Raw genomic sequence first — 12261 nt, forward strand, 5'->3', positions numbered from 1 at the left:
AGACTAAGCGGTGGCCGTGTGCACCACACTGTAGCATTTCCAGAGACTAAGCAGGCTGTGGCCGTGTGAACCACATGGCCGTGCAGCTTTGAGGACATGGGCGTGTGAATCTCACACGGCCGTGGCCGTGTGGCGCCCGATTCCTCCTCTATTTAAACCCTCCTTCATGAATTGAAAGGGGATCTCTCCCCCTTTGGGAGAAGGCAAGATTTGGTAGTTTCCTCCCATTCTTGGGAGGATTTCTTGGTGATTCAAGGGGAGTTCTTGGCGATTCCGGCTCCGGACCGAGGATTGGATCTGAAGACGAAGCTTCTTCGTAGATAAGTTTTCTCTTTCCCCCCTTTCTTGGTTTCTTGGATTGGGGATTTAAGGAATGCTTATATTCTCTATTTCTTCGGGTTTTCTTCCTCGATTCATGGAGTAGATCTTGTATTCTAGGATGAAGGGAGTATTTGTATGATGGATTGATGTAATCTCTTATGGATTTGCCATTCTCTTGTTTCAATGACATTATCTTGCTTGTATCAATTAGATCTTGAACGATTAAAGATGATTTGTGCCTAATTCTCATTCTTGATTAATTGTTTGAATTTCTTATGGACTTTGTAAAGATAAACTCTCACTCGATCATCCGAGGGATCCACGTGACAGGTGCAAGCCCGTGTAAGGACGTTTGAGAGACAATCTTGAAGAGGAAATAGGAATATTCAAGAGAGTAGGATGGATTTTGTGATTAGTTTCTTGTATCTTGATAGATTGATAAGTCGTGGGCTTCTACGTTGATATCCGAGGAAGGCATAGTAATAGGTGCACTTCTGTGTAAGGACAACATAGGTTCATATCTCATTAATCCTATTTAGATACATTTCTCAGTCCTTAGCCGGTTGTCTATTGCAAGAGAGAACCGGCAACTTTCTACATGTTTGGCAATTGAGGGATAAGAATTGGTGAACCATTTACATTCGAGAAATCATACAAAGAAACCGAAACTCCTAGAATCTCCTTTTATCATACCCCAAAACACTAAACTCTTGTTAGTTGATCTTTAAGATTAGATTTGTTTACCTTACTTTGCTTTTGAAACGATTGAATAGTTGTTTGGCTAATTTGCATTGAGACATTTCTAGTGCTTATTCCAGTCCCTGTGGATACGATAATCTTTTATATTACTTGCGACATTTCCGTACACTTGCGGAGAGCGAACAAGTTTTTGGCGCCGTTACCGGGGACTGCGCTGTAACATTAGGAATTATCAATTGAGTTAGACTAAACATAACATTTGTTTTCCTTTCATATTGCATAGTTGTAACTAATCATTAGATTTTTGTTTTTACCTTCTTGTATAACTTTCACTTCTTGTTAGTTCTTTTTGTACAAATTCAATTCTGCATTTTTTATTCTTTTATTTTTCTTTTTCTGTTGAATTGTCATTTGCTATCTTGTTCTTGTGTATGCGAAGATCTAACTTTGCAGGGGAATTCTTTCCTTTTGACCCTGAAATTGATAGAACTTTCTATAAAAGAAGAATTCTGCAAAGGCAAATTGAAGAACAGGAACATTTGAACATGGCAAATAGACCACTTAAGGATTATGCAGCACCCTATGCAAGAGGTTTTCGATCTAGTATTTCAAGACCTTCAGTGGAAGCTAACACTTTGAGATCAAACCCGCAATCATATCTATGGTGCAGCAGAACCAATTTGGTGGAGGACCTCATGAAGACCCCAATCAACACTTAGAGGTCTTTTATGAAATATGTGGGACCATGAAAATGAATGGAGTTCCTTCAGATGCAGTTAGATTATTATTATTTGGGTTTTCTCTAAGAGATAGGGCAAAGCAATGGCTGAATTCTTTAGCCCCTAATAGCATCACCACTTGGGAGCAGTGTGAGCAACAGTTTCTTGATAAATTCTATCCACCAAGCAAAACAGCTCATATGAGGAATTTAATTACGAGCTTCAAGCAAACTGACTCAGAATCTCTTTTTGAAGCATGGGATAGATATAATAGTATGCTCAGACAATGCCCACATCATGGGTTGGAAAGATGGTTAGTGTTGCACACTTTTTACAATGGTATCAATTATCATACCAAAGTGTCCCTTGATTCAGCTGCTGGAGGGGCACTTATGAACAAAAGCTTAGATGAAGCCGAAGAAATCATTGAAAGTGTAGCACAAAATCATCATCAATGGGCAAATGAAAGAAGTGGTGGCTATTCCTCTGTAAACCCAACAATTAAAGCATCAGGGAAGTTTGATGTAGATGCAGTCACTCTTTTGTCTGCAAAATTGGACGCTCTTACAAAGAAATTTGAAAATATGGGGACTAGTGCTAATATGGTCAATGCTATTAGTACATCTTGTGAAGTATGTGGGAGTTCAGAGCATTCAAATGACTCATGTCCATTGGGAGCTATCACTGCACAAATCAATCAACTTGAACAATGTGATGCAATCATGAGTTACAATCAAAGGCAGAACAACCCATACTCAAATACTTATAACCCTGGATGGAAGAGTCATCCAAATTTTTCTTACAGAAATAATCAAGATCAAGGACCATCTATGGGGGCAAGACCAAATTTTCAAGCTGGGCAACAAAATTTTCAACATCTATCTTCTCAAGGCTTACCAAAGTCAAATGTTGAAAAGATGCTTGAAGAAATTGTCTCAAGTCAGAATGAAATGAAGCAAGATATAGCAAAGCTCATTCAAAGAATGGATAATTCTGATAAGCATCAAAGGATCCAGGATAGTCAAATTTCCCAACTAGCTTCCTCATCATCCAGAGCACCAGGACAGCTTCCAGGAAAACCTGATGTGAATCCTATGGAGCATTGCAATAGGATTGAGCTTAGGAGCGGACGGACCTTGGGAGACTCCCAAGTGACTGCTTCAAAAGGGATACAAAAAGAAGAAGAGCTCTCTCCTCCTATACCAAATCAGATTCAAGCTAAAGAGGAGAGTACCATTGAGGTTGAAGAGACTCTTCCACTGAACCATCAGAGCAAAGCTGTCCCTTTTCCTCAGAGACTTACAATGCTCAAGAAGGATGAAGAATTTGGCAAGTTTCTAGAAAAGGTTAAGGAAATTTGTGTAGAGGTACCTCTTATTGATGCTATTCTACAAATGCCTAAATTTGCCAAATTCCTGAAGGATCTCATGTCAAATAAGAGAAGAAGAGGAGAGGTCGAGACCATTGCGCTTAGTGAGGAATGTAGTGCTATTTTTGAGAAGAACACTTCTCCAAAACTGAAGGACCCAGGGAGCTTTTATATTCCTTGCAACATAGGAAAATTTTTAAAAAGCTTTTTGTGATTTGGGGGCGAGTGTTAGCCTCATTCCCCTATTCAATTTGTAATAAATTAGGTCTCAAAAACATTAAACTTACTACTATGGCACTTCAACTTGCCGATCATTCCTGCAGGTACCCTTTGGGTATTATAGAAGATGTGCCAGTAGAGGTGGATGGGAATGTCATTCCCACAGACTTTGTCGTGTTGGACATGGAAGAGGACCCTAGGATTCCTATCATATTAGGAAGACCTTTCCTTGCTACAGCTGGAGCTATAATTGATGTCAAAAATCATAAGCTTTCTTTGGTAATTGGTAAGGAAAAGTTGGAATATGATTTATCTAATATCTCTAACCATGTCTCGTCTCTTTTAAATGCTTGTAGCAGGACAAGCATTTATAAACTTGAGGAATGGAATTTCCATCCTCATGGAAGGCCACCAAATGAAGGAGACAATGTGGTGGAAGATGTTGGGAGAAGATCTCCCAACAAAAATGAAAAGTATATCTGTCCTCCAAGGGCGAGGAAAAGAAGCGAATGATAAAGTTTGGTCAAGCTAAAGACCTTAAACAAGCGCTTCTTGGGAGGCAACCCAAGGGTTCTTTTAGTTAGTTTTGATTTGTATTATAATTTCTTTTAGTTTGATGCATTCTTTTGATTTTGTTTTCAGGTTAGGTGCAAAACAGAGTCAGGCCGTGTGCTATACACGGCCAGGCAAAGGTTGCAGAGAAGGGAAGTGCTTGGGCCGTGTCATCCAGACACGGCCGTGTGGGATCTCCCGAGGAGAAAAAGGTATAGGCCGTGTCCTAGACACGGCCGTGTAAAGAATCCCGAGAGGAAAGATGAAGAGGTCGTGTCCCAGACACGGCCGTGCAAAGAAACCGGTGAAAGGAGAGGTTTAGGCCGTGTCTCAGACACGGCCCGTGTCTGGAATCCAGAGAAGAAAGAGGGGGAGGCCGTGTAGATCTACACGGCCCGTGTAGGAGAACTATTAAAGTCTTCCTCCTACCTCGCACGGCCAGATCTTGGCCGTGTTCCGCACACCCCCAGCTCTCCAAAACATATCTTTCTCTCCCAATCTCTTAAAAACTCCTCTCTAATCTCTCGAGATCTCTTAGATCCGATTCTCCTCCTCTCTAAGACTTGAACTTTTTGTTCTCTTAACCTAAGATCTTTTGTTCTTTGAAGTTTTGTTCTTTGAGTTCTACAACTCTAGATAATTCTTCCCCTATCTAAACTCATCAAGATGTCCAATATTTTGAAGAGACTTCGCAAAGGAGGTGGTGGATCTAGTGGAGACAAAGAGAGGGAGCCATCAAGGGACAAAGGAAAGCAACCAGTGAAGGGCAAAGGCAAAAGGACTTCACGCAACGAAGGTAATGACAATGAATTCAATATTGTGTTTAGAAATGATGATCAAGAAACTAGATTTGCAATTCTTGTCAATAGAAAGATAGTGTGTAATAGATATATGGACCCAATTGTTCTTGATATGCTTGGAATTAGGGAAGATGTAGATTTGATGATTGAGTTTTTGGATTGGAGTGATATTATGTACACCCATTTGCCTACATATCCTCGTCTTGTTTTGGAATTTTTAAGTTCATTGGATGTCCATTTTACTAATGAAGATGATTATTTTGGAAAAATCTCTTTTAGACTAATGAATCAAGAATTTCTATGGGCATTTAGTGACTTTAATTCTTGTTTTGGATTAACCACCGGTAGCCCTCGTAGGTTTGATCCAAGGTTTAATTGGAATCATTTTTGGAATGCAATAACTGGGTTAGATCAACCTTATGAGCCTTCAAGAGCTAAGGCCTCCCATATGCAAAACCCCATTTTTAGGTACCTACATAGAGTCATGGGTAAAACTATTTTTGGTAGGGGAGAGAGTGATGGGGTGGTTAAAAAGATAGAGCTTTATGCTTTATGGGCTATGCTTTATAAGGTTGAATTTGATTCTGGTTTTCATTTTGTTCAAACCCTATTAAGATCTGCTAGGGCATCATCGGGATCAGTTGTTTTTGGTGGTTTGATTACCCGAATAGCTTGTAATTTAAATCTTGATGTTGATGGGTTGGAAATAATTCATGGTAATGACATGATTGACATTGATGCATGTCTTGCTATGAAAATGATCGTTCGGGATGAGAATGGTTTCGCGTTTCCTAGGAGGAGTGGTTCTCCTTTACCCCTTCCTTTTCCTGAACGAACTACTATTCGTAACCCGGCTAATTGGGTAATTTCTGAGTTAGATTTTGAGGATAACCCTTCTATACCTGGAGACACTGAGCCACATCATGAGCCCTCGTCATATGGACACCCGCAACCTTCTAGTTTTATGGAGCCCGCTAGGCATTCTTTTGCATATGGCACGGGATCTTCTAGGTTTGATTTTTCAGATTTTCGTACGTCTCTAGAATCACTTCATGAGAAGCAAGATTCCCAACGAAAAATGTTGGAGGGGCGCTTCTCTTTATCTGATGATCAGTTTAGGGAGGTACAAAATCATTTTCAGTTTACGAGGAATTTCCAAGGTCAAGTGGCTGAGTTTGTGCAGGATTATGATACTGATCAGGCTAGGATGAGAGATTTTATGCAGAGCATGATGCTTACTAGCCAACAAGTAGATGCTTTATATGAGTATCATAGATCTTTGGGTGAGATTCCAGGTTTTCCTAGTTTTCCTATTGGCCAACCACGTCGTAGACCTCCTTTCCCTCGTCCACCTCCACCTCCTCCACCATATTGATTTCATCGGGATGATGAAAAGTTTAAGTCTGGGGGGGTGTTATGTACTGTTTAGTTTGGTTTTCAGTTTCTTTTTGTTTTTGTTAGTTTTTCATGTTGGTTCTTATTTTCATTGCTTGTTGCTTTATTTTGCTTGTTTTTGAAATAATCATGGCAAAAAAAAAAAAAATTTTGAGAACATCAAATCTTCACTTATATGCTTTCTTGGATTCAAGTGAAATGTTAGCACGAGTATTGTCTTGATTCATGATGTTCGAATGATGCTAGTAGTAAACTTTATGTACTTCTTTTCTCTATCTTGGGTAGCATGAAACAAGCTAAGAATCTTATGGTGATGAGTTTTAGTTTTGGTTCAACCTTAAGGATTTTATCTTCACTACACTTGTGCTTAATGCTTGAATAGTTGATGTCATTGAAATAGTCATGATTCATCTTGTTTGCTTAGTACTTGGTTTCCATGGTGATTTCTCAACTTTCATTTTGGTTACTGGATGAGGCTCAAATCATTAAAGCTCATTTGGAAAAATCAAAATATCCCAACATGTGTGCTAAAAATTACATTTGTGAATAAATTTTGCACAATGCAAACACTTATAAAAAAAAAAAGAAATAAGGGATATAAAAAACAGTTGTCATGAGTGGAATCTAGCAAGTCACCCCTTTGAGACCGAGTTAGGTTACTGGGGAAATGACTGTTTATCTTCTCTTGAGATTGAGCACACCTTTGAGACCTTGGGTTAGTTGAGAAATATGAACCAAGTGAATGGTGAGTAAGTGCCTATCACTGGTTACTTGTCTTACACTGGAAACACTAGGAATTCAAATTTGATGACGACTTGACTAGGACATGGATTGAAACTTGAAGAGTGTTGAGTTACTTTTATACTGTGCACAAGATTCTTATGCTTGAACCATACTTTACTTGTTTCTATGATCATGCTTTCTAATGAAACTTTTTGATAGAGTTAGGAAAGTGCACTAGGTTTTATGAATGTGTTGTAGAACATATGAATTTAGACTGCGGCATTTTGCTTGAGGACAAGCAAAGGTTTAAATCTGGGGGTGTGATGTGCGTAGATTATATACTCTTTTATGCATGTTTTTACGCACATTTACATACTTTGAGCATGCTTGATCTATGCATTTTTATACTTCCAGCTTTCCTTTTAGCATATTTACTCTTTTGGTTCGGAGATCTGCTTTTTGTGCATTTTCTGTACACATGAGTCGATTTGTTGAAGAATCTACATCCTTGGGCAAGCATTGGAGGAAACAAAGGGAGAAAGCATCAGGCCGTGTATGGACCGGGTGTGTAGCATCAGCACAAGTGGAGGATGACATGGCCGTGTGAACTTCACACGGCAGTGTCAAGATTTGAAGCCAACCAGTAGAAGCCTTACATGCCCGTGTGGATCTACACGTCGTGTGAGGTTTCCAGAGACTAGCGGTGTGGTGTGCACCACTGCAGTAGTGTAGCATTTCGAGACTAAGCGGTGTGGCGTGTGCACCACACTAGTGTAGCATTCCGAGACTAAGCGGTGTGGCGTGTGCACCACAGTAGCATTTCCAGAGACTAAGTAGGCTGTGGTCGTGTGAACCACACGGCCGTGCAGTTTTAGCAGAGAAGGAACTGGACATGGCCGTGTGAATCTCACACGGCCGTGTCACGGGGCCGTGTGGCGCCCGATTCCCTCCTCTATTTAAACCCTCCTTCATGAATTGAAAGGGGATCTCTCCCCCTTTGGGAGAAGGCAAGATTTGGTGGTTTCCTCCCATTCTTGGGAGGATTTCTGGGCGATTCAAGGGGAGTTCTTGGCGATTCCGGCTCCGGAGCGAGGATTGGATCCGAAGACGAAGCTTCTTCGTAGATAAGTTTTCTCTTTCCCCCCTTTTCTTGGTTTCTTGGATTGGGGATTTAAGGAATGCTTATATTCTCTATTTCTTTGGGTTTTCTTCCTCGATTCATGGAGTAGATCTTGTATTCTAGGATGAAGGGAGTATTTGTATGATGGATTGATGTAATCTCTTATGAATTTTCCATTCTCTTGTTTCAATGACATTATTGTTGGGATCGTTCGTACTCGGCTAGAGAGGGGGGTGTGAATAGCCGCCCCAAATTCTCGCGTTCTTCCTACAGTTAGGGTTAGTCGCAGCGGAAATACAAGGAAGAAACTAAGGAGAAGAAAAACAAACCGATGTAACGAGGTTCGGAGATGAACTCCTACTCCTCGGCGTGTCCGTAAGGTGGACGAAGCCTACCAATCCGTCGGTGGATGAGTCCCCGGAGAACCGGCTAAATATGAGCTCCTTATGGGTGGAGGAACCTCGCCACAACTACTTCTTGCAACAGCAAGATAAGGAGTACAAATACAAGAGAAACAAGAAGTAAATACACAGCAAATGTAAACAACCCTTGCCTTCTTGTCGACTGTTGAAGAAGCAACAGCTTCTCAGACGCCAACCACAGCAGCAGCTCAGTCGGAGTCCCAGCCGAAGGAAGAAGCTCACGCGAAGCTTGCGAAGAAGAGCTCAACAAAGCTCAAGCACCAGAACAGCAGCTCTGTAGCAGAAGAGAAGAGGAAGAAGAAGATTTTTTTTTCGCACAGAAGATGCCTCGATCCTTTATACCTGCGAAGAAGAAACAGCGAAGAAACTAACCGTTGCGTTGCAACGGCTAGAACCCTGATCGATGCCTGGACCGATCAGATCGGTCCCGACCGATCGATCTGCGAAGACATTCATGCGTACTGACGATGCGTGGACCGATCAAAGGATCGGTCCACGACCGATCCCTTCCTTTCCTTCTCGCGATGCTGCGTCTCGATCGGTCCACGACCGATCACGATCGATGCGTGGACCGATCCTTTCGCCTCTGTTTTCTTCGATCGGTCACCGGATCGATGAAAGAGCTTATCGATCGGTCACCGATCGGAGAAAACAGTATCCGGATCGATCGGTGACCGATCCGAGGTTTTTGCCCAAACCAAGTCCCAAGACTTCTAAACCAATATCCGGTCAACCTTGACCTATTGGTACTTCATCCCTAGCATCCGGTCACCCTTGACTGCTAGAACTCCCCGCCAAGTGTCCGTCAATCCCTTTGACCTACTTGGACTTTCCAACACCAAGTCCGATCATCCCGATCCATCCGGATTTTCCTTGCTGCTTCACTCACGGGACTTTCACCGGCTTCACTCACGATTTCCACATTGCCTAACATCCCGTTAGGACTTTCCCCTGCCCGGCTTCACTCACGGGACTTTCCACCGCCCGGCTTCACTCACCGGACTTTCCACACCGCCTAACATCCCAGCTTAGGACTTTCTCATTCACCTAGCTTCACTCACTAGGATTTTCACCGACTCACCAGGATTTTCCACACCGCCTAACATCCCAGTTAGGACTTCCCATTCACCTAGCTTCACTCACTAGGATTTTCACCTGGCTTCACTCACCAGGATTTTCCCGAATGCCTGGCTTCACTCACCAGGACTTTCACCTTCACCTAGCTTCACTCACTAGGATTTTCACCTGGATTCACTCACCAGGATTTTTCCCCGTGCCAAGTCTCCATACTTGGACTTTTCGCGTGCCAAGCTCCCTGCTTGGACTTTTCCGTGCCAAGTCCCCATACTTGGACTTTTCCCGAATCAGGTCAACCAGGTCAACCTTGACCTACGGTTGCACCAATAATCTCCCAAACATCTATTCTTGTCCCACATCAAGAATAGAACTCTCTCACGAGTGTCAAACATCAACATGCAACACAACTAGGTCAACCTTGACCTAAGGTTGCACCGACAATCTTCCCAAGTCAAACATCAAAATACAACTCGAGTCACGTCAACTCGAGTCGGGTCAACCAGGTCAACCTTGACCTAAGGTTGCACCAACAATTATCTTGCTTGTATCAATTAGATCTTGAACGATTAAAGATGATTTGTGCCTAATTCTCATTCTTGATTAATTGTTTGAATTTCTTATGGACTTTGTAAAGATAAACTCTCACTCGATCATCCGAGGGATCCACGTGACAGGTGCAAGCCCGTGTAAGGACGTTTGAGAGACAATCTTGAAGAGGAAATAGGAATATTCAAGAGAGTAGGATGGATTTTGTGATTAGTTTCTTGTATCTTGATAGATTGATAAGTCGTGGGCTTCTACGTTGATATCCGAGGAAGGCATAGTAATAGGTGCACTTCTGTGTAAGGACAACATAGGTTCATGTCTCATTAATCCTATTTAGATACATTTCTCAGTCCTTAGCCGGTTGTCTATTGCAAGAGAGAACCGGCAACTTTCTACATGTTTGGCAATTGAGGGATAAGAATTGGTGAACATTTACATTCGAGAAATCATACAAAGAAATCGAAACTCCTAGAATCTCCTTTTATCATACCCCAAAACACTAAACTCTTGTTAGTTGATCTTTAAGATTAGATTTGTTTACCTTACTTTGCTTTTGAAACGATTGGATAGTTGTTTGGCTAATTCGCATTGAGACATTTCTAGTGCTTATTCCAGTCCCTGTGGATACGATAATCTTTTATATTACTTGCGACATTTCCGTACACTTGCGGAGAGCGAACAAGTGGACCTTACTAGGTAATATTCATTCAAACAAGCTCAATCGATCAAAATAAAATCCACTACCATTTTAACCAATGTCATGTAAGTAGAGTATCCAATCATGTCAAATGACCTAAAATTGATGATCAAATTTAAGAAGCTTTTACCATCTTAAAAATATTACTTAGAAAATTTCCATGGAGAATTTTATTCAAAATGAAAATGCTATGTATACCAAACTAAATGCAAAGTATGGAAGCAAATGTGGAAACAAAATGCAAAGTATGAAACTAAAGAAACGTTTCTCACAAAAAGAATTTATTAACAAGACATGAATTAAAATGCAAAAGAAAGCTAGATTGGAACCAACTCCCCTTTAAATTCCCGGTGGTTGAAGAAGATCTAACAAAAGAAGCCACCCCGAAAGTGGAGAAATCATGGTTCTACTCGAATTCTTCTTATTAATCATTTTTCCTTTCACCATTCTTTCTGGAGGTCTAAGTCGGTTCAGTTTAAACACTCACTCCGAACATCTATTGTGTCCTGCAAAAGCAAAGATAAGCAACACATTCCGAACACTATCATGAAAAGGTAAATGGGTATCACATTCTACAAATTCAATTAATGGTACCTCTATGAAATTTTTGGATAATTTACAAGAAATTCTCACCTTGTCGTGTTGAAAAGTACCTAAAGTAGTGATTGTTACCTCATTTTCATCAAATGAATGCTCAAGCTCTATTTCTGGTGAATGTTCAACCTCATGTGGTGATCCTTGGGTGCTTGGCTCCATAGCACAAGTCCCTACACTTACATCTTCAATTCTTGGTGATTCTTGAGGTAATGCTTCCAGTAAGCACTCCCCTACACTTAAATCATCTTCAACAATTAAATTTTCAATTCCTGCATCATTCACAACATCTAAAGCAACATCATTAGTAGAATCATAAATTTGAACAACTACATCATCATCACAAATGAAACTAGATAAATCTTGTGAATAAATGGAAGTAGGGTCAGGCCTGACAGAATCACTACTTTCCATCTCCTCACTGACGTTCTGTGCTTATAACTGATTGATGGATGATGCAATCTGATCTAACTGACTCTGAATATTCTGTATCCTTGCAAATTATTGCTCTTAATGCTCTCTCATTTGTTGCATAACCTCATTGAATTTCCAAATTGACTTTGTAAATCGTTCTTGTACATCCTCATACTGATATTCAGGCACATAAATCCCAGTCTGAGGCTGATAATAATAACTCTGACTCCAATCTCCAAAATGTTGATAATATGGATCCATGGTCACATAAATTTCCTGTTCTTACACTCATGAAAGCAATCAAACAACAATATTTTTAAAGTTTTCCAAAATAAAGAACAATCCTAAAATTATCAAACACTGCATATAACGTGTTTCTCCAACAACGACACCAAAATTTGATAAGCAAAATCTGTCACATCCGCTAATCAAATTGTACAAATGTATTTCCACTGAACCCCTTAATTTCACAATAACGTTGTAGTAACGAGCCCAGGATCGATCTCTCGAGGAACAAACGGTAGGATGTAATCTTATGATCGTATTTTATTCTCATTTTTGGGGTTTTTAATATGAAAATGGGGAGGTTAAATC

At 40.7% G+C, this 12261-nt stretch overlaps 1 non-coding gene across 1 annotated transcript; it reads right to left on the bottom strand.

Annotated features, from left to right (window-relative positions):
• Positions 1 to 1937: 1937 nt before the first annotated feature.
• On the bottom strand, positions 1938 to 2043 carry LOC122028383. The gene has a single exon (XR_006124773.1). It is a non-coding gene; the product is annotated as a small nucleolar RNA R71 (small nucleolar RNA).
• Between the last annotated feature and the right edge of the window lie 10218 nt (positions 2044 to 12261).

The sequence above is a fragment of the Zingiber officinale genome, chromosome 10A (genome assembly GCF_018446385.1).
Source record: "Zingiber officinale cultivar Zhangliang chromosome 10A, Zo_v1.1, whole genome shotgun sequence".
NCBI classification, from domain to species: Eukaryota; Viridiplantae; Streptophyta; class Magnoliopsida; order Zingiberales; family Zingiberaceae; genus Zingiber; species Zingiber officinale.